General features: G+C 39.1%; 1 long non-coding RNA gene across 1 annotated transcript in view; it reads left to right on the forward strand.

Moving 5' to 3' along the window:
* Positions 1-12,758, forward strand: part of LOC146369206 (uncharacterized) — a 59,800-nt gene extending 47,042 nt beyond the window's left edge. The window contains exon 3 of the long non-coding RNA XR_014797372.1: positions 7,406-12,758. This is a non-coding gene — a long non-coding RNA (uncharacterized LOC146369206). The remainder of the gene's footprint in view (positions 1-7,405) is intronic.
* The last annotated feature ends 15,214 nt before the right edge of the window (positions 12,759-27,972 follow it).

Genomic DNA, 27,972 nt, shown 5'->3' on the forward strand with positions numbered 1-27,972 from the left:
CAGGAGGGTTTTCTGATTTTTTTATTTTATTTTTTTTTACACATATAAGTATTTTACTTTCACAGTCCCGCAGGCACCCTCACTGACTGGCATCTCATTAGGAGAGCAGAGCGCCATGCTTGCGTGTTCGCCACCAGACAGGCCACGCCACAGGCTGCATGCTAATTGCGGAGGCGTAGCCAGCATGAGACGACCTTGTGTGGCATAAGAGGAAGGAGGCAGGGAAAGCGGTTTTGTTTAGCGTCTGGTGGGCAGGGGGCTCTCCTCCACAAAGCGCTCTCGTCCTGACCTTGGATGGTAAAGTCAGCCAAGTCTGGCCACTAGCTGGAGTAAGATCATAAAGTGGAAATCTCATTAAAAAAATATGAAGTAGTGTAGTGGTGTAATGTACGCTGGTAAGCACTTTACATCGCATACTGTTATAAAGCAGCATGTAATGAGCAAAGCATCTTTGTGAGTGACACTGTTCTGACATTAATTTGCTGCTTATCATAGCTTTACTATAGTTTCAAAGCACAGACTTTTATCCTCACGCGACAACTTATTAGGTTTAAGGCTTCAAGTAAAAGTCATACTCAAAATGCATTCTGACAGTAATTTAGCACATCTTGGCAGTGATATATGTGGTTCCACCTTTTGTGACATTAATTTACAACACGTCTCAGCGGTATTGTGGTGTTGAGGTTTGGGTCATTTTTACAAAGGTTGTGTAATTTCCATTGAACATGAAAGCATGAAAGCAGTTTTATAAACTCTGAATCTCAGTGCATGTGAGACTGTACAGACAGCATTTTTTTTCCCTCCAGGTGATAGATGTGGACTTCCTGTGACTTGTGTACTTCAAATGCTGAACCCTGTCTGGGGCTGTATCTGTAATTTCATCATAACCTCTCCAGTCCAATAACACGACCTTTTGTCAGCACAATCAATCTCGGCGCTCACATCTGACAGGTTTTCTCAAGCAGCTAAACTGTGCAGTCCTCAGATTAAGTTTCAATCAATGGCCTAACACGTAAACACTTACTTGGGCGAAAAGTGAGATGGAGAGTGGAGAGTCTGTGTGTAACTGTCTAAAAAAGGTCAAATATGGTTTTATACAGCATCCCCGGGAAAGTAATAACTATCCTGCTGGAGGAAAAAATGGTTTCGTATCTTTCTACTGCTTGAAATTTAATTTAGCCCCTGCAAATAAAGAATATAAAGTATGTGTTGTGTGTGAGAGAGAGACATAAAGACACAAAGAGAGAGAGAGAGAGAGGGAGGCGAGGTAGCTTGCCTGTTTTAGTGCCATTAGTTCTTCCCTGCCACTCATTGATAAAGAGGTGCTGCCATCAGCCAAACCAGCCATCTCCTTCAGTCCTCATTAAAATGTCGTCATATTAAAAAATCATTTCAGGCCTTTGCTGATGAGCGTTTTATTGCCTTCATGAAAATGTTCTCACTTCAGAGTCAACGGGAGAGAGAAAGCCTTCAGTGAGTAATGAAAACGGGGAGGGAGCAGAGAAAGAAAGAGGAACGACAGAGTAGATAAGGGTGATTTGTTGCATATTTGGGAGGACGGTTTTGATTTTTAGGCTATTAATAATTTCTTCATTTAGTCGCTCCACATAAACATCAAGTATACAGTATACTGTGTGCATGATTTGCAAAAAAAACTGCACAAATTAATTTTTTTAAAGTGAGCTAAACAGAGTTTAAACAAGTGTGGCTCCATGTAATGCAGCACTGACGGATGTGAGGTAGAATAGAGTGGTGATTTCCAATCACTGGTGTAGACTGGGGGGTGATTTTGCAACACCTAGGGTGTACATAGACAAATTAGCTTGACTAATCTTATAATTTAACTCAAGACTTTAGTAGAGCTGTGCATGTTTGAGAAGAAAAGTTAACCATTAAGTTAAAATGATGCATAATGAGCGGTCAAAATAAATAATTTAAAAAGAAATTAATAATAAGAAAGTTTTTATTAAAAAAAAACATTAAAATAGCTCAAGAGTATGAGGAATAGTTCACAGTTAACTGATAGTATGAAAACTTTTGATTTTGTAAGTTAACAGTAAACTAATGAAACTGTTAGCTAAACATGCTTTTAAAATAGCTTACTAAGTTACTAATGAAAAGTTGGACTTATTAGCTAAAAGTATTTCTAGCAGCTAAAATTGTAAAATGAAATCATAACCATTGGAAAATGTTCACTAAAAAAGATTGAATGCGGTCATTAAACATAATAATTAGCTGTTAAAGGGATTAGAGAGCATAACATGTAGTAGACAATAAATAAATAAGAAGTAGAAGTAGACCAAATCCAAGTTCAAATGAACCCATTTGTGCATAATATATGTATTGCAGGGTTTTGTGAGCCAATCCCACAACGTTTTGGGGTAGGCACTGGATTGTAGTGTCAACGTTAACAAATCTAACAAATTTTCTTGGCATCAGAAGATCATTCATCACGTCTTAATAACTTGTCATTAACAAATTACTTTTAGAATAAGATTCAGATTTTTTTTTAGAATGGCTGTGCACTGATGAGTGTCACTGTCACTTTAAATGTTAAGCATTGATTATACTTGCAAATATGGAGAAACGATGCCGGAGCAGTCCTTACTGTTACACCTCCTTGAATTCCACTTGAAGTCTGCTACCTGGGGTGCATGCACGTTAATGGATTTTAAACTAAAGCTACCACATCACAAAAAATTCTCAAGCAGTTACCATCAGAAACACTAGTTGGTTGAACATATTACTCTTATTTTAATAATGCACAATGGCTTCTTTCTGTTCACAAATGATGCAATGCTGCTGCCCAGGGTGCAGCCCTGAAAATGGGTCGCTCACCATTTATGAATAGGTGGAAAGGAAACAGATGACAGCCATGCTAGCCACTGCTGTTTTTCCAGTGCATTAGTATAAAAAAAGAAGAGCGGGGAAAAAAGGAGCAGCTGTATTCCGGCTTTGTCAGAGTAAAATGGCAAGAACCAAGAGACAGAGGCCAGGAGCAACCATAGTTCACCAGGCTAGCACTGCTAAAGTTAGCCAAACTCTGCAAACTAATGTGAGTGTGTTTGCAACATTGTGCATGGTACAAAGTGCTGCAGAACTCAGCAACATTTGATTAGCGGTTGCATGGGAAATATTTTTTTAACCACTGTTTAACTTTTTCTATTTAAAATTGACTCAGTTTTAAATGTTTTCTGCAGGGTTTTCTATTTTCTGTCTGTGAAAAGGACTAAACAAATGGTTGCCAGGAGCTTAGTGTTGACCAGAATAGAAATTTTCTCCTTTCAAAATTCATTCAGTTCAGTTTATTCGTACAGCCAAATATCACATATAGAGGTTCGAAGGGCTTCCAGCTATAAAAACCTATTAAAGTACATAAAATATTTAAACAACTAAGCAACATAGCAGAAATACATGCATATACATCCACGCCCACAAATATAAAACTAAATAATACAAAAATAATACAAATTATTCTGCACATCTTCCCCAATATATTGAAGTTTTGTTTGGTTAAGCAGTGTTATTTTTTACCCCCTTCACACACTGATGTGCCAGGTCATCCTTTAAGATAGGACCCAGGTGAATCCTGCCTCGGCTTTGGCAAAAGCATTAACAATGCAACAATGCTACAATGTAACAGCTATCTCAAAAGCTTGTGCTTAGTATAGCATTTTGATGTATCAAACCAAAGTTAAAACAATTACACTAATAGCCTAAAATATTAGCATGTTCTTATAGCCGGAATAAATTGGTAAAAATCAGATTAGTCGACTTTTCCCTGAAGTTTAGTGTCCGCGCTACGTTTTATTTTTGAGTAATAAAAGCACAACACACTGCATTCTAACCTTATCTTTTATCCTGGGGGTCTTTATTCATTTCATTTTTTCCTATATGCTCTCATTAATTGGCATCCTCCAAAGCAGTGCAACACATATCAACAGAAAAACACCAACACCTTTCAACTTCTCAGGTCAGCCGGATGTTGCAGCGAGCAAAAAGCTAATCTTCTACTCGCTTCCAAAATGCTTCCACAAGCACTTTTTATCGTAGAAACGTGAAATGGAAAAAGCAATCTTCTAATGCCCCTGCAGTGGAAAAAAACAGCTCCAGCAGAAACTTAGAGGCTATTAGCTGTAGTATAAAGGTCACTAACGAGGGAATTTCACACATGCACACTTTAACGATAATCTAATGAAAGTCCCGCTCTCCTAATGACCTGATCTGGACCTTTAGTTGGTTTATATAAAGCCGAAAAAGGCTCGCCTGTTGTAAAAGCAAGCTCTCTAATGAAAGTCGTCGTCACAAAACATAAAAGGTGCAAGAAAGGATTAAACGAACACAATCGCTCATTATCTCAGGGACAACTTTAGCTTTTATTGCTTGCATTTTTCATCTTATTCTCATCTTTTCACAGATTCCATTTTTTTTTGAGGTTTTTTTTTTTTTTGCTGCTTTGTCGTTCACATAATGAAAAGCCATGCAGCAGAAGCTTGCGTGCATATCCTGATGGGTTGATGTGTGGCGGCTGCACCACACATCAACCAAGATGTAAATTTAATACCACCATATGCTGATGTTTCCCTGCACCAGTGTTGATTAAATGATTCGGCTTTATCTGATGAAGAAGTAAAGTTTTCGCATCATTTGTCATGTTGCGGTGCGCTATCTGTCTCCTCCTGCTAATCAAATTTCTGTTCAAAGTGGAGCAAAAATAACAACATTAGCAGACTGTAGATGCTGAGCTCTTTTCCTTGAGCTGTGTGTTTTGCTTATGAGATATTTTAATTGTAAATAGAAAAAGGAATGCACCAGACTTTATCAATGCAAGAAAGCATAAATTATAAGAGGAAATTAAACTAAATTCATTTGCAGAGAACCAACTAAGACTGAGCCCACAAACAAACAGTTCGTAGTGCATTAGCTTCCCAGCAGAATATACACAGAATTACTTGATTGGCCTCAAGGGATGTAATATCTACGCTTTAATTTCAGATACCAAGTGAGCATATCCTGTTACAAGCCATTACAAGGCTTTAATGCCAGGCGCCGTGTTGGGGACGGCGTTTGTTATGCTCTCATTTTATATCCTCACTTGTTAGGTTTTAGCTCTGTTTGAGATGCGATGAAAAGATTTCTGCTATTTGGGTTACAGCTAGGCTTTCTTGTCTTGCAAAATTTACTCCCATGATTAAAAATATTCAGTTGGAAATAACTTCACTGCTTAATTCTCTTCTCTAAAGGCTGCTTCAGAATAAGCAGTAAAATGAGAGACACAAAGTAGATGTAACTAATTGCCTTCCCCCTCTGGGTGTGGAGTGCAATACACTATTTTGGATGATTTTTTTTTTTTTCACCATGTACACTCCACTGTGGCTGCTGGACAGGAACATTCATTTCTTCCTCTGGCTCTGGGCTCGTGCTCATACCCTCGCCAGTTAGAGAGTTACTTGTGGCTCAAGTTTTGCAATTTTCATACCGGCGGAAGTTGCCAAAGCATTGTGAGGTCATTAGTCATCTCACAACCTACTGGTTTCTGGACAGAAACCGAATACATAATGAAACATGCCAATCAATAGAAATAAAGCAGTAAAATAAAATAAAAACACTCAAAGTCTTGTAGATTTCACCAAAAAAAATCAATACCTGCCTGTTGCCTACTAAAAGCATACAATACGGATTGAAGAATATCATGTTTGGAGGGATGGTGTTCATTTATGACATCCTCATTTCATATTCTTGCCAGTTGGGCATGCCTCAGTTTTGAGGTGTAATATAGCCCTGCCAAATCAGCGGTAGCCCCATTACTCATCCCCCTCTGTGCTGTCTCCTGGCTTGTGCTCTGGCGCTAATGCAGATTACAGGGATATATGAGGGCTATTTTGTTCGCTGCAGGGTGGAAACGATCACAGGCAACCCTCATCCCTCTCTGATGCACGACTCTACATCTGTTCCCCCCACGAAAGCCTATCTGGAGATCCATCAGAGCCAAGCCCTTATCAGATCTGAGGCTGCTACATCTATTGCACATCAATTATAAATGCCACGTATAAAAAAATTGGGTCACTCTATCAACACTTGCTCCCGATCCTCAGAGACATTGTTTAGTTAAGTGATTAGTGGCTTGACTTTAGATACAGTTTGTGCATGTTAAATGGTCCATTTATGATACACGAGCATATAGATGCAATGGCCTCCAGTGAAGGAGAATAATGTTACGACTAATAATGGTTATGCCGTAATGATAATGTGGCTGAAACTTTCTTTGTGCACGGGGAAATAGGAAGGGGAAATTAATCAGAGAGAACCACACTTTTTCCGTCAACTTTCAGATCCTCAGCGGATCGAGTTTGTGGGATTTGCGCAGGTGGAAATCCACACAGGTGTGAAATGCATGCATCATAATCGATAAATCCATTTTTCTCTTGCTGCAAGACAATCCGAAGTGATGAATGAGCCAAGCTGCATTATTCAAAGCTGAAAATCACTCGCAACTTAAATTTATTTCCAACTTGCTCCCTGACAGAGAACACAGACATATTATTCAAATTTCTATCTATTCTGTGACCAGGACACGTTCAAAAACCACACGTTTAATCTTTATGCAAGTCTCCCCTCATCTGTTGGGTAAATAGACCATTCATCATATTATTGGGCTTTTACAGCTTGACTGTTTGACTGATCTGTCTCTCAAACAGCTCCTCTCCCTGGCAGACCAATCAATCATTTTTCAATGAAGATGTCACAGCTCATTGTGTGAAGAGTTATCCTAAACAATTCTCCTCGCCTCTTAGATGATAAATTAAAAGTAAACTGTTTATTTTTGGCCATCGGGATGGTCAGTCCTCGCAGACATGTATGAACAAAACATGTAGGCGCTCTAAACTTTTGAGCAAAACATAAAGTTTTATCGATACGCTTTATGCCTTGTTGAAATCTCCCACTTTTTACTTCAGTGGAGGTGTTAGCAGGTGCAGAAACGTCGACGTGTGTGTGCTTGCTATTAACTTTTCATTAAGCACTGTAAACTGCACAAGTCATCACCAAGAGGTTCCTACTTGGCATAATTGGTTTGTGGTTAATGCCTGTTTGTGTCAGTGGGTCTGTAAAAATCACAGTTTTAGCTCTTTCTCAGGGAGAAGCACTTTTTAAAGATTTACAGCTTTTTCAGACTGGCAGCTGAAAGCACACACGCACAACTCATAAAACTTCTTCCAGGGTGCACATTTGTCATTGCAGCTACTCATAATGATCTCTAATTTAATAATTAAAACCTTACAATTGACTTATTAAAAGACCAAACAGCTGCAGTGCATTAATAAGGATTTCACTGTTCAGGATGAGTTCTTGTTTGAGCGCACCTCTCATCTCCACTCTTCTTCTTTCTCTTCTGTTTCTGTGCCAGGGTCCTTCAGGATTTCATGCAGAGACCTGCGAATGAGCACTGACGTCTACCTTCATCTGAGTGTAGATGAAAGATGCAGGGAATCACATATGGTTCCACACACGTACACCAACACAGACGCTCGTCATACTTCCCTTTGTTTTACTAATGAAAATCTTTTCCATCGCTGTCATCTGCTGCAAGACTGCGATTGAAGATAAAAGAATATTAACCACATAAACCTGTAATATACCTATGAAACTATTAACAACTTCATGTTACATGAGTGATGCATTTTAGTGTTTTTGCTGGTTGGCATGAGAAAGTTTTTAAAGTGGGGGTAATTTGATGAAACACCATATTTTAAATGATAAGGGAATGACATGAAATGTAATGAAGTAAAAATATAAATTAGAACAAAAGAAAGACAGTCAGTTCACCTTCAAATACATTAAATAAATAATAGATTTTAGCTTGAATTCCCTGGATAACACTCTTTTAGTCAAAGACTGTATAAGAAGATAAACTCATAGGCAAATGAGCCTACTTGTCACTAGCTCTATGACCTCAGTAAATGTTTTCCTGGTGGCTTAACCCTAACTTCAACACTTATTTCATTCAGCATGATGTTCACATTATAAATTGTGGTTCAAAGTGAAACAGACATCAAATAAAGCAAGGTAAGTTTTTAAGTTCAACTTTTGGTTTCAAAAAGCCAAGATAATAAGAATGTATACTTTATTGATCCCCGTGGGGAAATTCATCTCTGCATTTAACCCACTCAGTGAAGCAGTGAGCAGCCACCAATCTAGCGACCGGGGAGCAGTATGTAGGGATGGTACCTTGCTCAGGGGCACCTCAGGGTAGCCGTTCAGTGGTTTCGAACCCCTGACCTTCTGATCATGGGGCCACCACTCTACCTACTTAGCTATCGCTGCCCTGACGAACAAAATGGGATTTCATATATAAACAAGCAGTGTCACAGTAGTCACGTCCATCTTTTATATACAGTCTATAGATAATTCACTTACACTTTGATTCCTTTGGTTGCAAAACATCTAACCAGCATATAGAAGCCTGCATATGAATCCTTGCAATCAATTGAATTTTTTTCACTAATTTGAACAGCACCATTACTGGCCATTAAAAAATGTCAAATCACATACATTGTAGTCTCGATTATCAAATGCAGTCTTTGTGGTTTCCATAGAAAGCCAAAGTCTTTCTACGGATTATTAAGAAAAAATTTAATCAGTTTTCTCGCTCCTCACGGATCATCCACGAGGTCCTTCCTCAGTTCGTCAGCCCTCCTCCACCACCCTACCCTCAGTGCACCTACGTTGCATTATTAAACTTGAATAAGATCATTAGCATACAAAGCAGGAAACCCACCGCCGTGGAGTCATACATATTTATCTGCCTGACTTGTGCATGCATACACTCGTACTGTAAGCCCTTTTGCAACCAAGGGAGAGTGGTTTTCTACTGCAAGAGGGCTGCGAACAGAGACTGTGAAGTGGATATTAATAGGAGCATGTCTAGTTTTAAAAAGCAGATATCTATTTGTGAAACATCTAAAGAAACACAGGCTTTCATTTGAAATACACATTAAACCATGTGCGGCTGCCTGGAGAAAAATGTGTGCATTTGGAAGCAGAGCAGATGGAGTTTGGTTAGGTTCATCAGAGCAGCTTCCAGCATATCAAATATAGTTTACACACAGAGGAATTTCTGAATCTAGTAATGCCTGCAGTACATAGTCATCTGCTGCACACAGAAGCACATAATCAAACAGAAAGAAAGACAAACAGAGAGCATGGCCTTCTGAATACCTATCAACTGTGGATTACCTCTGCCTTCTAAATGATTCTTCTTGTTGCTTTCCTTGTATCATCCCTTTGCAAAATTAACTTTCTCCTCGCCCACCCTCCCTGTGTTTTACCCACTTGTAAATCACTTTTCCTCCTTTTCCTCATCCTTCCAGCTGAGAGAACAACCTATCTCCTTTTTTGGCTACGTGAAGTTCCTTTTTAATACGCTTCCCTCCTTCCTTCCTTCTTTCTCCTTCCTCCTGTGAGATTGCTGTTGTGTCTTATGGCTTTTTATTCCTACGTGATGGTAGATGGGTTCATGTAGGAGTAGAAGCCACTAAACACGCGGCGAGTGCTCAACACGCTGGCCAACACATGCAGCGAGCTTCCTGTGGATATGACAGCTGCCATGTTCACATCAATGTCCTGCCTATTATCAAGAATGTACACACACATTATAAATAGAACAAGGGTGATCCCTGCCGAGAGTGTTTACCACTCTGGATAAAAGTTTTAGTGGGGGAAAAATCGAAAATTAAACAGCTAATTGCAAACAATTAAGCAGAACGCTAAGGGCTGACGAGTCAATCTTTGGTTGTGAACAGACCTACTTTTCCCACCTGCATGCTGGCACGTGCCCTGAATTTCAAACTCATTCCTGCATTCCTATGCCCCGGGGTCATTGTGCCGAGTTCTCGAAATAGAGATGAGGATGGAAAAATAAGTGAAACAATGTGCAGAGGTAGGTCATCAATATTCTTTGGTAACGTACGTGATGTAGTCTGTTTTCTCCTTTGAATGCAAATAAATGCTGTACACGAAAAGCTGTTACAGGCTGCTGTATTTAAATACGTTTTACATCAGGTCTAACATGATTTGCATTTTACTTAATGGTATAAAGTGCCATGAGAGGAAGGTGTGAGTTGGCACTATATACACGTAAATTAATTTAACTTCTAATTGAAAAAGGCTTCAGTTTAAAATAGTTTATTGCCATCCAAGTAAAACTGTGAGGCTGTGAAGTTGTACTTTGGCAAAGAACATTTAAAGTTGTTATAGTGATTTTTATTGATGTAAGTGAAATAACCTTTAAATACACAAAAAGTCAATACCCAAAACCGAACCTAACAAAGCAAAAAAACATTATTTTTTTTTAAGTTAAATGATATTATTACTGTACTAATTAAAACTGCATCTGTGTGGGCTGTAACCCCCTCATCAGTAATGAAGGTGCCTTATATATAATTAAAATAGATGGGATTATAGTAAATATAATAAATGTAATATTCCTAACTTTTAAAGTTTTATATTATTTAATCCTCTAGGTTAAACTTGAGTTAAATGAAAATACTTTTGATTAATTCTACATAATCCTTCCACAATCAAACACATTTTTCTACATTTGTTTTCTTCTTCTTAGATTACTAAAGAACTTTTGACTATAGATTAGTAGGTTACTTTAAAACTCAAGTAAAACACATTTTTAAAAATAATATGATCTAATGAAACAAGGCCATAAGGTTTGAAAATAGCTTGCTATTATCTTTCCTCTTTGGACTGATGTTTTAAATCCTTTTATGTGTCCTTAGAAGGGTTTTCCGCTTGTGTAAACGTTAGTTGTGACTAAGGGTTTGGGTTATCTGCAGAAGGTTGTGACAGACTGAGATTTTAGAATTTATAGCAGTTGTCTCTTTTAAAATTATTGGCAATTACGGGTAAAACAGTTGTTCTTTTTTTGTATGTTTCTTTTGTTTTTAATAAATCCAGTTCCCTTTAATTAAAAAAAACAAACATTTTCTTAGTTGGTTCATCTTTATTTTAGCTCATCCTGACATTTGGTAATTAACAGGTAAATGGTACTGAGATGAGAATGTCATTCGTTTTGAAGCTCATGAGCCAAAGTATTTTTTTAAAAAGTTTGCTCTTGACTAAGTAATAGAGCTAAATGAGAAATCAGAGGATCACCAAAGTAATTACAGTTCAGCTCGAGGGGGTCTCAAACGTCTACACCAAAATTCCCATCCATCATGTAGAAGTTGAAGCATATTTCGAAAAACCATAAAAGTTAAGTAATTTACGGCACCGGAGGAGAAGTAATAAGACTCCCAATGTTAGGATTCTCCATCTGAGAACCATAAACCATGAATGAAACTCAAGTCTGGACTCAATGACATCACCATCTGTAGTTTGACATAGGTAGCATGGTTGAAAACTTGAGGAGTTCTTACCACGAACACATTCTGATACATTGTATCAGAGCCCACCTCTCTTTGTGAGGGTGTATTTCTTTAAATCGAACCCCTTTAAACTCTTAAGCATCAGCGTGAAAACAGTGACTCAGCTCAGTGTGAACCCCTTGTCTGCTCACAAATTAGGTCCAAATTTTCACCAGCTCAAAATGGCTAATAATGGCATTTATCAGCGGTAACTTTCTGCCTGAGCTGAACTCAGTGTCAACCAATTAAGCAAGAAATTCAAATTATCCTGCTGCTGGGTCCAGTAGGGTGCTGTGGGGGCTTGGGTTTAAATGTCAACCTTCTGTTTGTATTTGCTGTGCAATGAGCTGTTCTCATTCAGTCTCCCCCTGGACAGAATCTGAATAAAACCCAAATGGGTTGTTGCTGAGAACCCCAAAAAATAATGAATTATTAATCCCACGATATTACAAGATTTTGGAAGACGCTTGCAACTGTGTGACATTACTCCAGCACCAATAAAGGGGCCGATAATTATTCAAGATGAAATTGTAATAGAGGAGGTCTGCAGAGGTTTAATGATTTATTTAAGACTGTACGTTGTTGTGATCTAATATTCAGTGGGTGGGTTGGGAAGTTTCTTTTGCTTGCATTATCAGTGTAATTTATTTTTCAGGTTCCCACTCCTACATTGGCTTTTTCTCTTACTTTACAGAGACATGAGGAGGTTTGAGAGAATAGTAGAGGGGAGACTGAGGGGGGGTTGAGAGAGGATTTGATCCTAGACCAGCGGGGGGTCATGGGAATGTAAAGGTGGGAATCAACCATCCTGGCATCTATGGGAAAGAGTCTGCATTATTTAAAACACCACTGGCACATGCAGGGGAAGTTGTGTTTGAATAGATTGCTGCCATTCTTTGTTTCGCCTAAGGGTGTGTATGTCTTTTCCTGCAATGCTCAGTTACGACTGCGCTGCCGTGCAGACCCCAGCTTTCCAAAAATGTCAAAATGATCAGAGAAATAAGACGGCACGGCCTAATTTTCATTGTGACAGCCGTGCATTTTACTTTAAATTATGCAAATGCTTTCATATGTCCTATACAAGGTCACATAATCCCCAGTTTCAGGTAAAAACATGAAAATCATCCACGACAGCATAATGGGGTTTTCATCTGACAGCTGCAATAATATAGTGCGTTTGTGTACAGTAGGTGTTATGTACGAGTGTTGTTCTACTTTATCAACACCCCCCTCAGGCTACACTTTGATTTTCCTGTAATAAATAATGCTCTTTTGTGTTCTGTGCTTCATTTGTTCCCTGTTGTAACCTCAGTGCTGCTCAATAAATTATGAATCACGCCAGTTCAACCTGCCGCATATCTCTCGTTTCATTTGTCTGTCGTGCTCTTTTTGTTTTTCTGTGTTGTTTTGGAAATTGTGCACAATCTCAGCCCAAATCTACACACAAACACGCATTAGATCCTTCGTGTGTCAAGCTTCTGGAGAGCTCTTTTCTATTAAGATGGGATGATTTAACTCCTAATTTCTTACTGGATTCGCTAAAAGCTTGACTCAAGACTACTTTAAGTCCACAATTGCCCAACAATGAGCTGTAGTAATCAGGAGCACATTAGTAGCACATTTAACTGTACATATGCTTCAATAATTGGTTTAATGATAGATATGAGGTATGGAAATGCTCAATAAAGAGCCAGTAAGTGCCATTTAATCAGCATATTACTGCCATAATTGCTTGTGTTGTTTAACAGAGTATGTTAAAGCTGCTTTAAGGCACAAAATTGCCATATATATGTATAACACCACAACTGCATTAAAAAAATAAAGATGTCATTTTTGCTGCACCATGTTATCACACAAAGTTCTCTAACAGCAGGCGAGCTGAAAGATTGTTTAGGGGTAACTGTTATGCAGAGGATGAATTGCAGAGGCACAGCGTGATTCTTTCATTTTCTTTTCTCAGAGATTTTGGGCTGCAAAGCTTGCCTACACACACCAGCTGGCTGTTGTCTGGGGGAATCGCCTCAGCCATCTTTTTTCTGATGAAATCAGAGGAAATCCACAAGCAGCCCAAGGCGGACCACACATCCTTCTCTCTCTTCCCCCCCCACCCCCACCCCTTTTACTCCTTCACTATTCAATAATTCTCAGTGATAGGCCTTCCCTTTGAGCACTGGCACCACTCCTCATTCCAATTAGTGAAAGGCAAAGAGGCCCCCTTGTTTGTCGGCACGCAAGCAGTAATTGGATAATCCCCGAAATTTGGGAGAGTGCACAAAAGGGAATCTGTAATTAAAACAGAAAATCTGTCAAATATTGACACAGATGAGTCCTGCAAAGTATAGATACTGAGGATGAGTCAACATTATCGAACAAGTTTTTAGAATCCCACAGTTTTATGCACAGGGGCAAAATATGACATTTTGTCATAGCGTTTAGATCCGAGAATAAAATGGCTTATGAATAAAACCCATCAGATTTTTTTTTAATTAATAAACTTTTGCATAATCTTTTTGTTTAATTGGCTTTAAATCCTCAAGCGACATGTCTCCTCATGTTCACTGACATGAGCTCATTGGGTTTAGCAGGTGGACTCAGTGAGGGAGGAGATCTGAAGAGACTCACATTCAGCAGATTTTTAAGAGTTTCATGAAAAGAGCAAGTGTTGCACTGTCTGTCACTTTCTGCAGGTATCCACAGTTTTCAAAATGTGACGGCCACATGAGAAAAAAACTCCCAACATAGTAGAAATTATTCTTTCAAGACTAATGGTAGTAATGGTGTTACAAGGAGGTATATAATGAGCCTTCTAAATAAAAATGTTTGCATCCCTTTACAGATACAAAGTCATCTACTGCTCAATTTTATATACTTATACCACACAGTGCCATAGTTTTGGGTGTATAAGTGCAATCACACCGACAAATAGAGCTACTATTTGCTCATTTTGCTATGAGCATGATTCAGAATAGATTTCCAGCACATCACTTAATGAGTAACCAAATCTAATAGACAGTTTAATACATAATACTGCAAAGAGTTAATTTTTCCTCTGCTGTAGCCATTAGGTAGGCATTTAGTGTGACTCCATTTGAAGGCATGGAGATACTTGATCAGCATTAAGAAAATAGCGTCATCCCAAAGCCCATTTATACCCTCAATACATACTTTTGTCTTTCACATTGCTGTAACACGTTCATGAAGGACACGACCATGGAGGATGATGCGACAATGAAAAGAGGGAAACTCTGATAATATAAACACACAGCAGATATCGATAAAAATGGCAAACGGGTGGAAACACAGCTAACATAATGTCTCAAAAGGAAGTAAAACTAAACACAAAACACAAGAGACAAAAGATTACCTAAATTAAAAGTAACAAGACACAGAAACACGAGGGAGGCGGGATTACACAGGAACTCAAAAACTTGTTATGACCCAGAAAATAACCATGAACAGAACTAGATGTAAAACTAAAACCTCAAAATATAAATATATAAGAAACTAACCAGGAAATGCTGGTATAAGTTATATACTCAAAATTAAAACGATTCAAGCAACTACACAACTCAAAACCCTGCAACCAAGACCCAGTGACCAGACACAGATGCTGCAAATCCAGGGATTAAAAAAATGCTTAAATCGTGATAAATGCAGTCAGACATGGATCAAGATGTAAGAAAGAGCAAAGAAAGGACAGGAGAAAACAGCAAGATAGTATTTTCAAAGGTAAAGATTGCTCAGTTTATAAATTGGAAATTTGGTACTTAGTTTAAGTTATTAATTCTCCTTGATTTGTTCATGAGATATTGTACATTTACAAACAAATAGTACAAAGTTTAGTGCAGACTGAAATGATTAGTTTACAAAACTGTGGTGAAATTTACAGTCTTGCTTTTCACGTTCCTTAACACATTGTTTCATGTCCCTGAAAAGTTACTGTTCTTTCAGCTCTTGTATATACCAATTCATGTCCATATAATATGAAAGACAAAAAAAAAGTAAAGTATGGTCAAATGGTGACGGTATAATTGTGTATAATGACGCTTTTTGTGGCAGATGTTGGTGCTTATGGTTGGCACATCTTTAAAAGCTCTGTTTCTTGGTTGCCTTGGTCACACCTTTCCATTTTCTCTACACACGAAATAGCCTATACTTCCTTTTGAGATACATCGCTTTCTAATTCACTGACATAAAAAAAAATTCTGCAATTTGTGTCCATGAACACGAAATATTTGTTCTTTTTCGTCAGGCTGGAGTCGATCACCGACTTGGCTGTAGTCCTTTGAGTATTCTACTTGGTTTTATGGTGATTTGATGTGTTTTCATTTCAGCTAGTGAGTTATCAGTCAGTGGGTTTCATCATGTTTGAAACACTGACAGTTTTGTGCGGTGTTTCCACCTGAACTCAAGCGATGGACTGACCAGAGGACCAGCATTGCAATACATGGAGTCATGCAGCTAAAATGGCTAAAAACCTGTTTGTAGCAGCCGATTGGTGAAAGTTGGGTGCCTTTCATCAGCCTGCATGCCATTTTGGAAACATTCTTTGCTCACTGGACTTCTCATTGTGACAGCAGCATGCTGAGTTACACAGATTTTTTCCCCAACATCTCACTAAAACCCATCACAACGAGACGTCTCCTCTTAGAGTCCACTTAATGAGAGTGTAGCGTCAGCGTTCTGGCTGCAATTACAGTGCTTAGGACTCTTTAATGATATGTTAATGGCTTGGCTGTATTACCTCTCAGCTGCCCAAACAACATTAAATACCCCGCGGCTGATTAATCCTGCATCCACAAAAACACCCAATTAGAGGGAAAATGTTTGAATAGAGTTTTGCCAACAACTTCAGAGCAAAATGGGGCATGCACAAAAAGAAATTCTACAACAGATTTTCTACAAAAAGAGAATAACTGAAGCTTTAAATTCAATTCCTTCCTGTTTTACATTTAAAACACAACATTGTTTACTGCATTTGATAATTCTTTTTTAACATGACTTCAGGAGAGGCGAGGTTACTTTGCTCAAGGGCACAATGCAAAAGCGCACAGCTGTTAGCGCACACTTGTTGTGGTGAGGGTCAAACCTGTGACCTCTCGGTTACATAAGGCTCTGTCGAACCAGCAAACTGCCTTGCCTACACACTGCTGCTGCTGTTTTTGCATCAAAAAGAAAGAGGCTTTTAAAACATCTAACACAACTTGCACTAATTAGGTGCATGTTGTATTTTTGTTCTAATTAAAACCATGAAAGGGATCTCAACATAATCATAAGTTATGGCCAAATTAGTAAGATGAAGTGTAGAGAAACTCTAGATATCATCAAAGCAACAACATCCTCCGCTTCTGAAACCAGTCCTCTGAATTAATGCGAGATATTGATTTAAAAACCGCAAACACTTTTCATTCCTCAGCATTACCATTGTGCCAGATACGATTAATCCGTGATACATTTCCAACAACTCCCAGCACAACTTCCCTCTTGTCAGCACATGATTGCTGTTGACGTAGACTCTTGCGAGGCAATAGTGATTATTAATGTGCAACATCTGAAGTCAAACTCTTGAGGGGGGAATTAATTTTCCAGGAGTTCCTACAATGAGCTGTGACAAAGTACCTCCAAGTCCACAGAGGGGAGGAGATCCCCAGCCGGCTACAAAACACACACAACACAAGTTTGAGCAGTGTAGGAGGAGGAGAAACAGTAGACAGGTGGTACATTCTGTCTTGTTCTGTTCTTAATAAGAGTTTTGAGTTGCTGACACTAGGGTATGCTACTCCAGTGTATATATAGATATATAGTGTAGTAAAGGGGGAAAATACTCAGCATTAAACACCTCCAAAATCCTCGGTCCTTGTTGGCATAGATTCCACAAGGCACTTAAACTTCAAGCAGGGTTTTTCCTTTTTTATTAGAGGTAGTGGACGCCTGGGATACAAAACCTTGTTGTGCCTCTTCTGCTATGACCATTCAAAAGCACGAGACGTGAAGGTTGTATAATAATTAATGGTGCGTATTTATGGTAAATAGTTCAATATTATATTTATTTATTTATTTATTTTTATTTTTTGTTTCACACATGGTACAGCAGTAATGCATTCCCATACACAACCTTCCTTTCAATTAAAGTAACACTGTTTCCATGCATGAAAAGGAGCAGGAAGAAGAATAAATTCTTATTGATACCTGCCCCCTATCTGTGATAATACAAGTAGGCAACCAAAATTACACTATGACAATTTTCTGCACATAACAAAACAAAACAAAGCAATATAAGTTTACATCGGATTTATTACAAACTGGCTCAAAGACAGTAACCCCGAGCATCTGGCCCATACAGTGTGTAGTCCACATGTGCAGTTTTCTATTGACAGCATTTGGCTTTGACTGATGGCAGCAACCTGGGGAGAGTCTGGCTGCCTCGACTCAGCCACAGTTCCACCTTATATGGGCCAGATGTCAGGTGTGGTGACATTTGGACATCATCTGGCCCACAAAACATTTGCCAGTACCATAACCAAGCTGTGAGTGCCAAAAGAAGCCAAGATTAAACTAAATGTGTTTGCTCTCTAGAATGAGATTACCTGAAATGAAAGAAAAACTGAAAAATGAACTAACAGTAGCGTGTGAAAGACGGCAATATCAGCAAGAAGTGAATAGATGTGGGTCATTTGAGCATAAGGAGCAACCTCAGCTGGCTGACATCCACCACTAGAAGCAAGACAAACAGAATCAAACATTAAAGACAGTAAAATTTTTATATATAATAAAGGTTATAAACAAAATATAATATTGTTGGAGGTAAAAAATGTCCTTCTTAAGCCTCCAGTTCCAACTGAATACAGAGTATACTGATAGCAGCTACATTCATTTACTGGAACACAGGCTCTTCCTAGGTTTTCTTTAGGTAAAGTCCAAGCACTGTGTAAGGGCATTTACTTAAAATATTAATATTAAAATTAGGTCACTTCTCCAAGACATTTCCACTGAGTGTTACGGTATAAAGTCTGAGACCCTGAGACAGTTGTTGTGCCTATCGGGCAATCTTTCCTAAAATCAGTGGATGAGGTTATGGTTACCCTGGAACAAACAACTTTATTTGTTTATTTTATTTGTCATTTCTATGAATACATATGTAAACAACCACCAACTACCATCCATGCCAGCCAGGAGACATAGTCTCCCAAGCATGTCCAGGTTCTGCCCTGGGGTGTCCAACCAAGTAAGATATGCCCGAAGCACCTCGTCCACGAGGTATCCAAGTCAGTCATAGCTGGCTCTTTTTTAATGATCCTCACAGTTAGCAAAAAAGGCCGGGCCCCGACACTTATCAGAGGAAGCTCTTAAGGTTCCATGTATCTCGTGTAATCACAACATTTATTTTCTATCACTATACTAACAGCCTTTGAGCGCAGGTGAGTGTAGGAACATTGATTGACCGGTAAATCAATAGTTTTCCCCTTTTACGCTCAGCTCTCTTTTCACCTCTTCTGTCAAGCACCCAGAGTGGGCACTCCACCCTTTTTCGGGTGAGAATTGTAGCTTCAGACATGGAGGTGCTAATTCACATCCTCACTGCTTCACACTCTGATCCAAACGCCTCAGTGAAAGCTGGAAGTACCACTGAAAGCCAGGAGGACAGCATCATCGTCAAATAGCAAAGACGTGATCCTGAAAACTCAAGGAAGTCTGAACTCATGTAGCATAATGCATCACCAAATTCCTCAATAAAGAGACAGCATATTCAAAATACACTGTTATAGTACATTTACCAAAGCTGGCTCCTTTTAAGATCCATTCAGTATGTTCTGGAGCTTTCCATCATATTACATTATCCATATATACAAATGGATTCTGCCTAGAGACTCATGAATGCAAATGTTAAGCTTTCCTTTTTCTGAAACAGTTAAAACATGTCTAATACCACTTCATCAAAAAATCTGGAGCTCTTTAATTTTCATTTAATTTATGCTCTTTATTGTTGCACTTAGGCTGATTCATCTATGTATGAGGTATAATTTTAATCAGGCTTCTTTCCTGTCCTGTATATTTTCCAATAAAAGATGAAAAGGTTTTTTTCTTTAAGGTTGTAGCAGATCCATCAGTAGCAGCGGTACTACCTGTGGCTAACTTTAGTTGATAAAGGTAACAATTTAAATGCAATCATGCCTCTCCCACACACTGCATTATTACAGCCTGATTATCAATAACTGTGCTAACAATAATCATTTTCTCCATCATGAAAGGCTCTTTCAGAGTGTCAGGTCGGTGTGTGCATTTTGCTCTATCTTGTCTGTTTCTTATCACCCCTCATCAGCGGGGGACGAGAACGAGGTCGGAAGTGGGGCTGCTCATCCGAGGTGAGGAGGAGAGCCAAAAGAAGGAAGCATCCTTATCAAAGGCCTGGGTGCTAAGCCTCGGTTAAAAATAGAAACCGAGGGAGATTGGCATCGATTTCTGCAGGCGTTGACGGCCCGATTGACAGCAGCACTGCGGCGTCGGGCTGTTGAGCCATCGAGGGAATCCGCCAGACTGCCTATGATGAGATGAGATGGGAAGATAACTTCTGACAAGCCCTCCACCCGCCACCCATCTCTAATCACCCTGTCTGCACACACACACACACACACAAACAGACACACATAGAGAGAAAAAGTAATTACCACATGCATGCACGCACACACACACTCAGGGACATACACACTTGCTGCCCCCTGAGCAAGTAATGGGACTTTGGCTGGCTGAGCATCCACCTGTCCAGTGTCTCCTGCCAAGTCAAAGCTCATGTGCTCACACACATACAAAATACCTCTGGATGTCCCTGCACAGCCACCAGCTACAGTCCTTCAGGGTTATCTCACTAAATTATCTACCATCAGTAAATACTTCCTAATATCAATGAGACGTCCTGAAAAGAGATGTCAGTGACCTTTGTTTTACTGCTGTAATTGAACCCCACAAAGTGGTTACTGTTATTACACTGTCCGCTTTAGTGCACCTCAATGTTATTCATCTCCCTGCTGTATTAGCAGCAATTCAGTCAAGAAAATGTACTTGGCAGCCTGTTATCCATATTTTTTTCGGTCCAAGGTTATCTTGTTTTAGTAATATTCTTGAAGGCCTAGTTTATCATCCAAAGGTTGATGCCAGTATGCATCTGGATCCACAAGTCATTTATTTTCTAGCATAAAGACAAGAACAAGCTAGTCCTAACACTCAGGCCTACAGTGACCTCCTACAACTCATTTGTCGTTGGCTACACCCAAACAGAAACCCTGATATAAAACGCCATTTTGTAATTTAGGTCTCAGTCACACAGTCAGTAATCCCCTGGCAACCTCTAAATGCTAGGGAAGAATGTGTCTTCCCCAAATGGGTGTTGGAGGTTGCTGGCTGTTGCTGGGTGAAATCATGCTACGCTCCAGATTAAGTCAGAGTTTTCAAGTTCCAGTCAGAATTTTAATTTGGAAGGCCATGTTAACTTGCTACCCAGAGAACCAGAGCAGCCCCACCAACCCTGAATTAACAATCCATGGTGGCAGCAGTAAAATTGTAAAACTGTTCATCTGTACTGTTATATTTGTGTATTTGTGACTCACTGAATAAGCCATGCTGACCAAGCTCTGTCCGTGAATGTGGTGCAGCGGTGCTTTTAAGTATTATGCTGTATTGATAGCGATACATTAATGGCTCTACCTCGCTAAGAACCAAACCAAATTCCTGTTTTTCCAACGTGATTTTTAACTTCTGAGGTGTTTGGAATGCAGCATCAGATTTAAAGGGGGTGCTGCTGCAAAAACCTACTTGTGATTGTTTTGGTTGCAAGCTTGTCTGCAACACTCACTAACAAGCCAGCAATGCAGTGAAAGGTCAGAAAGGGAAACTCAAACTGGAAGTGGAGAATGTTCTCCTTCAAATTAAAAGTTTGAATTTTTGCTGAAGCCAACATATTTCAAAAAGGTCCGACTTTTACTTTGAAGGTGAACATTCTCTGTTTTCATTTTTGCCTTTCACTCTGTTTACAGACACCTTCCATGCAAATGAGGCAATCTGCTCTCGGAAGGAGGTTTTCAGCAGCCCCATACACCATATACTGCAGACCTCTTTGTGACCAATTTTACCTAGCAACAGCAAACAACCTCCAGCAATCATTCACAGCTGGTTGAGTTTTCACTTTTCCCTAGCGACCAGTGGTTACCAGGCAGTAGCCAACTGGTTTGCACGTCTGCATGTCTGGGGTTTAAGCTGTTTAATCATTTGGAAAGCATTTATAGAGTCTTTTACTATTGCACTTGTTTTTGAAATCGGGGAAGACTCCCCCTTACGTCCATTAGAAGAAATGCAGGTTTAAAGTACTTCTGCATTGGTTTCATATTGCAAACCTGGAGGCTCTGTCCATCTTTTTTATATAGTCTATACTTTGAACAGAGACAGGGCGGCCTTTTCCACATATACGATCTAACATAAGCTAACTGGATTCTTACTCAATCTTCATAATGGTCAAACAAAAGTTCACTAAGGATTTTCATCTAATTTATATTCATATCAAAATGACAGGCTCTTAAAACCACTTGGCTCAAGAAGAATTATATTTCAGTGTTTTTGCCACAAAAATACAGAAGTCTAATTCTTTTTGAAGAATTAAAAGATCATCTCTAGATCTGTAAAAAGAAATGGATGGGAGGTTCCTCTCTTGACTAATTTTCAAAGGCGGGGATAGAGGAGAGGATCTTCTGCTATTACATTTTTGGACCACACACAGACAGCCAAATCCACTGCTCTGATAAAGAAGGCCCAACAGCAGCTCTATTAACTAAAGACACTTAGGAAGACCAATGTGTCCACAGAGCTGTTCAAGGCCTTTTATCACTGCACTAATGAAAGTGTTCTAACATACAACCATACACTACAGTACAAAGGCTGAAAGGAAAAGTGTCCAGAAAGTCAACTTACAAAAAATCATCGGATGTCCTCACACTGGAGGACATCTTCAGGACACACTCCACCCGTGAAGTCAGATGCATCCAGAAAGCTGGAACTCACCCCTCTGTGAACGAGTGGATGATTTGTAGACACAATTACTCACATACTGCCTCTACAAATGAGTGTAAATGCATATTATTTGGCATGATTCCACAAGCATGTGAGGATGTCTAATTGCTATCTGTGTGCATTGTTAGCAAGTCTGAGTGTGTGAAATGTGATTTTTAGCTGTACACAGCTAATTTTGTTGTGCTTTCTCTAGCTGCAGTGACTCTAAAAGCATCTTATTTTGATCCTGGAAATATAGCCTGTTATTTTTCTTTCACTCTTATAGACGTGAACAACAAAATATCCTAAATATAGAAGTTCACAGATATTATCCAAACAAATGACAACTCCTAAAGCCAAATCTTTGTGACCATGCTTGAAAGGGGGAGTATAGTCATCGAAGCAAAATAAATAATTCTAATCAAACACAAAGAAATCAGAACACACACAATATCTTAAAACAGCTCTGATGCTTGAGTCCAAAGAGAATCTGGTCACTATATATTTCAGCACTAGGATATACAGGGTAGGCCGCAAGCATAATAATGTCTGTGGCCTACCATACAGACATAATGAACACAGGTGATGCTGGAAACCTGTGGGATTTTTTTTTTTTTTTTTTAATCTTAGAAGTACAACTAAAACTGCTCTTCCAATTATAAGTAAAACAGAAATTGGGCTTGAGCCTGCAGAACATCTGCATAATGAATTCTAATTAATGTTCAAATCCACTCAAAAATTTGTGACATTACTTCTCGTGGCTGAGTAACTCTGCAAAAGAAAACATTGGTTCACCTTGTTTTCAAATCCAGCTCACCCAAAACCGGAGCATTTACCTGTAAGCACCATTTTTCTCAACTAAATCTGGACCCATTCTGCTTAAGTGGACAACTTGGGAAACTAAAATCCAAACTACAAAGTGCTGGGAATGGGGCTATTTCAGTGAAGTATTTAAGAATTCAAAATTTTCATATGATAATATTTCCATATTCATAGATTTTGGATTTTTCGCAGATGTCATTTCAAAGACTTCTCAGCAGGAAATTCAGCTTATTTATGGAAAAATTAAGCAAGGGTTTCTATGATTTTAATCATGGCCCGGGGGAAGGTTTTAGATCATATGCAAGCAACATTAACAAAAAAATAGTATAATACTTAACAAACCTTTGAGTTTTAAACATATATAAGTTTCTAACTGTGCGTTTTTTAAATAAACAACTGAACAAAAGGCAAGAAAAACAAATTTACAGTGCCCTGAAGATGAGTCTGAGACTTTTGTCACACATTATTCTCTGATGCAGACACTCGGCAGCCCTTCCTTTCTCTGTTGATGGTGAAATTATCCAATAAAGCCAAAATAATCATGATCAAAAGCTGAAAGTTTGACTTCTTCTCATAATTAGGTGATTTGCAGCAATCTGCCACGCAGACTCTGTCAATCTGTCAGCATGATCTTCCTCCTGTTAAAACTGCCTGGGAGACAATTACTCTGAGCTCCTCCTAATTAAAAACTCATTGAAATTTATGAGTGCCTGTTAAAAATGATTGAGTTCTGTTTCCTGGGAGGAATGCCATTAGGGAAGTGAATTTCTTACAGGCCCCTTAATGGTGTTTTTGTCCGCATTTAGCTGTGATATAAAAAGGTATGTGTCTCCCTCTGGTGGTAAAAGCTGTACATGTGCACATGAGATTGTAGTGGAAGATACAGTAATAACGAAGACTGCTTGGCTTCACGTCCAATCGTTGTTTTTGGATAGGTGCAGGGATGAAAATTGATGAATGAATAAACTGTTTGTAATGGAGCATCATATAGAAAAATAGAGCCTACATTTAAATTCAGTTGAATATGAATATGAATATGTCCCTATTTGTGAGGTTTATCTTAAAAAAAAACTGGAAAGAGTAATTTAATTTGCTGACCACTCACTTGTAATTTGCCCAAAATAAGATTATTCATTCTGTAAACTGGAAAGAACAAAACGTAAATGACAACAAAAAAATATGATTAGAAGTATGGATCAAACAGAAAAGACAGGTTACCTGTGGATATTTGATATTAACTGAGTCCAGCAAGACTCATGTTGATCATTTCAAACTTAAATTTCCAGATCTGTTGTATAGAAAGTACAAAGATTCAAAGGTTCAGCTTTATTTATTTTATTGCATTTCAATACATGGACATATTTCAGTGTTCAGTATCATACTGACATCACACTATCTGCAACATGGATCCAAAAACTCACTTTAAATTTCATTTAGTCCAATTTCACCATTTTAGCTTCACATTGACTCAAGAGTTGGGAGTTCGCCTTGTAATCGGAAGGTTGCCGGTTTGAGCCCCGGCTTGGGCAGTCTCGGTCGTTGTGTCCTTGGGCAAGACACTTCACCCGTTGCTTACTGGTGGTGGTCAGAGGGCCAGGTGGCGCCAGTGTTCGGCAGCCTCGCCTCTGTCAGTGCGCCCCAGGGTGGCTGTGGCTACCATGTAGCTTGCCATCACCAGTATGTGAATGGGTGGATGACTGGATGTGTAAAGCACTTTGGGGTCCTTAGGGACTAGTAAAGCGCTATACAAATACAGACCATTTACCATTTGATCAGTGATTGAAAGCTTCATAGAGACTGGTGTTATTTAAAGAGGGATTACTAGTGTGACGTTTCAGTGCAGGGGACCTGGCTGATGACCTGCACATTCAATAATACCAGTCATTTCAGTTCGGTAACACCGCCTGTGCGTGTGTGTGTGTGTGTGTGTGTGTGTGTTCAGTTGGTGGTTCTAAATAGGCCATAAGTGTGGGTTTGAGTGTGTAGTTGTCTGCATTATCCTCATAACTGACTGGCAACATGCCCAGTGTGTAAGCTGCTTTACCAGCTAGCATAAACTCCGGTCGCTTGCTTACCTGTCTGAGAAATTAAAAAAGAAACAATACCACATTTTTATTACCACTTTTCTCGATTTCCTTCCAGCCTATAAGATGCCTTACAAACAAACCATCGTCTTAAGCTGCCCAGGGGAAAATGGAAATATAAGAAGCCTCCAGTATCCAGTCAGCTTTGATAATTTGGATGACTTGGCACTTTAAATTGCATCAGCTTCTTCTCTGGTAGAGGAAGTCAGAGGTGACAGCCCACAGTTCCACACCTGAGTTTGATGGTGCAGATTCAGCTTGTCTGCTGTCAGTCTTTACTTTTATATTTCCAGTTGTAATAATGCATAAACTGCAAAACCTAGCTAAACCTCAGCAGTGGTACTGAAAAGTTTGGATACCAAAACCCAAAACATAAATGCCAGACACGAAAAACCTAATTTATCAGTGATTACGAATAGTTGTTTGCTTTCAAACTGTTGTTTGCTTTTCGCTGTGGGCAGACCTCAGTATGGGTGGGTGACTATGGTCAGTAACGTGGGAGTGCCGCAGGGGACTGTGCTTTCTCTGTTCCTGCTCACCCTGTACAAATCAGACTTCATATACAACTCGGAGTGCTGTCACGAGCAGAAGGTCACTGACACTACTGCAGTCGTGGGCTGTATCAGGAGTGGACAGGACGAGGAGTACAGAAAACTGATCGCAGACTTTGTTGAATGGTGTGAATCCAGACAATTCCATCTTAACAGCAGCAAAACCAAGGAGTTAATGGTGGACTTTAGGGTCTCCGGGTGGAGTCTGGGGGCGGAAGCATAAAGAAGTGTTTCACATCTGGAAAAATGCAGAGGAAGGCAAGCTTTGTTGTTGGTATGGAGCTGGATAGACTGACAATTGTGGCAGCGTGATTGGTGCTAAGCAGACTCCTGTCAATCCTGGACAATCCACTACACCCACTCCACAGCATCATCTCCAGACAGAGGAGCAGCTTCAGAGAAATGCTGATGTCATTTTCCTGCTCCAGACTGAGGAGATTGTTCATTCCCAAAGACACATGACTTTTTAACTCCCTCTGGGAGGAAGGGAACATTAATGTCAGTATTCCCTACTGTTCCAGTGTAAAGAAAGGGTGTCAAACTCATTTTACATCGGCAGCCACATACAGCCTACTTTGATCTTAAGCGTAAAGCAGTTACATATTTATCTATTTGTCTACATGATAAAGAAAAAGCTGCTGTGACAAAGAAACAAATCTGTCAGCACAACTAATTGGACTTTTTTGTTTTTCACAAAGTTACAGAGGTTTTATTAGTGTTTTGCAATTTGGCAGAATTTGTGAATGTTGACATTTCTTCAGTGTTGAATAGCAGGAATTGGGTTTTCTTGTCAGAGGTCATTTCTGGGGGGGTTGGGGAGGACTGTGAGACTCATTTAGACACTCAGACACTGAGCCATGGTATTTCATGGATGTTTTGCGGGCTTTCCAGTAGCACACTGTAAAAATGCTGGTAAACAAAGCATAAACAGAGCATATTGATACTAATGGTAGCATTTTACAGGATTCATATCATTCTAAACATGGCTGAAAATGATAACTGCCACTACATTAATGTGATGGACTACAAATCTATTCTCCACTCTTGAAATTATCGTACATGATGTTCTGTGCTGAGACTACATAACAAAAGGAGGATTTGTATTTTAAGTTTAAAACCATAATAAAACAACTCTATTACTAGTTTCCTTTGTCTATGATTTTCCAGTGTCTATACTGAATAATGCTACTTTAAGTGCATGATGAATTGGAGGACTGCCTCTATGTGTTTAACTGAAGACTGAGACTGAAATGATGTGCTTTGCAACAAATAGTTCTTTAACTTCTTGATGCTCAATCATCCAGGTAAGTAAGTCCCCAACTTTTGGGGAGTTCTTGAACTTCTTTAATGACTGAGCCTTTGCCTTGGGTTTGACAACAAAAGGCTCCACCCTAAAACGGGTGTATTGAAATCTCTGATTATTCACTCTGAATTATTCTTAGACAGAAGGTATTCAATAGTCCAATGGAATAGAGGTTTGCAAATTTGAAAACGGATGATTTCATTTGCAGACAGCACATTTGATTAATATTAAATACAACTACTACATGCATGACATTATGACTGGGGGCTGAGCCCCCCCTAAAAGTTTGAAACCTAGAATCGTCCCTGAATTAAGACAAAAATATTATTATTTTTATTATTATTATGCTTGTAATAATACAAGAATTCTTGTATTTTCTTGTATTTCTGCTGTACAGCACTTTGGTCGGTCATGTGTTGTTTTTTAAAGTGCTATATAAATAAATTATGGTATGTATATGTACATATACACAAACATATAGGGGAAAGAGAAAAATGCCGTAAAATTTAAAAAAAAAAAAAAAAAAAAAGAAGAAGAAGAAGAAGAAGAAGAAGAAATAATTAAGTAACCCAACAAACAATGAGAGAACGACGGTAACACTGAAGAAAGACATTAAAAGCGTTAATAAAATTTTAATACTTACCTGTCGTCCTCCCCTGCAGTCGCTCGACTTGGATGACGCTATGCCCAGGTCGAACGCTGATTGGTAAAAGACGCCGCGTTAAACCGGAAAAGAAACCTACTGCCAGAGTTCATCCCAAAGAGGA

The sequence above is a fragment of the Perissodus microlepis genome, chromosome 17, assembly GCF_051167445.1.
Source record: "Perissodus microlepis isolate ML-2025 ecotype Zambia chromosome 17, ASM5116744v1, whole genome shotgun sequence".
In the NCBI taxonomy this organism is placed as follows: domain Eukaryota; kingdom Metazoa; phylum Chordata; class Actinopteri; order Cichliformes; family Cichlidae; genus Perissodus; species Perissodus microlepis.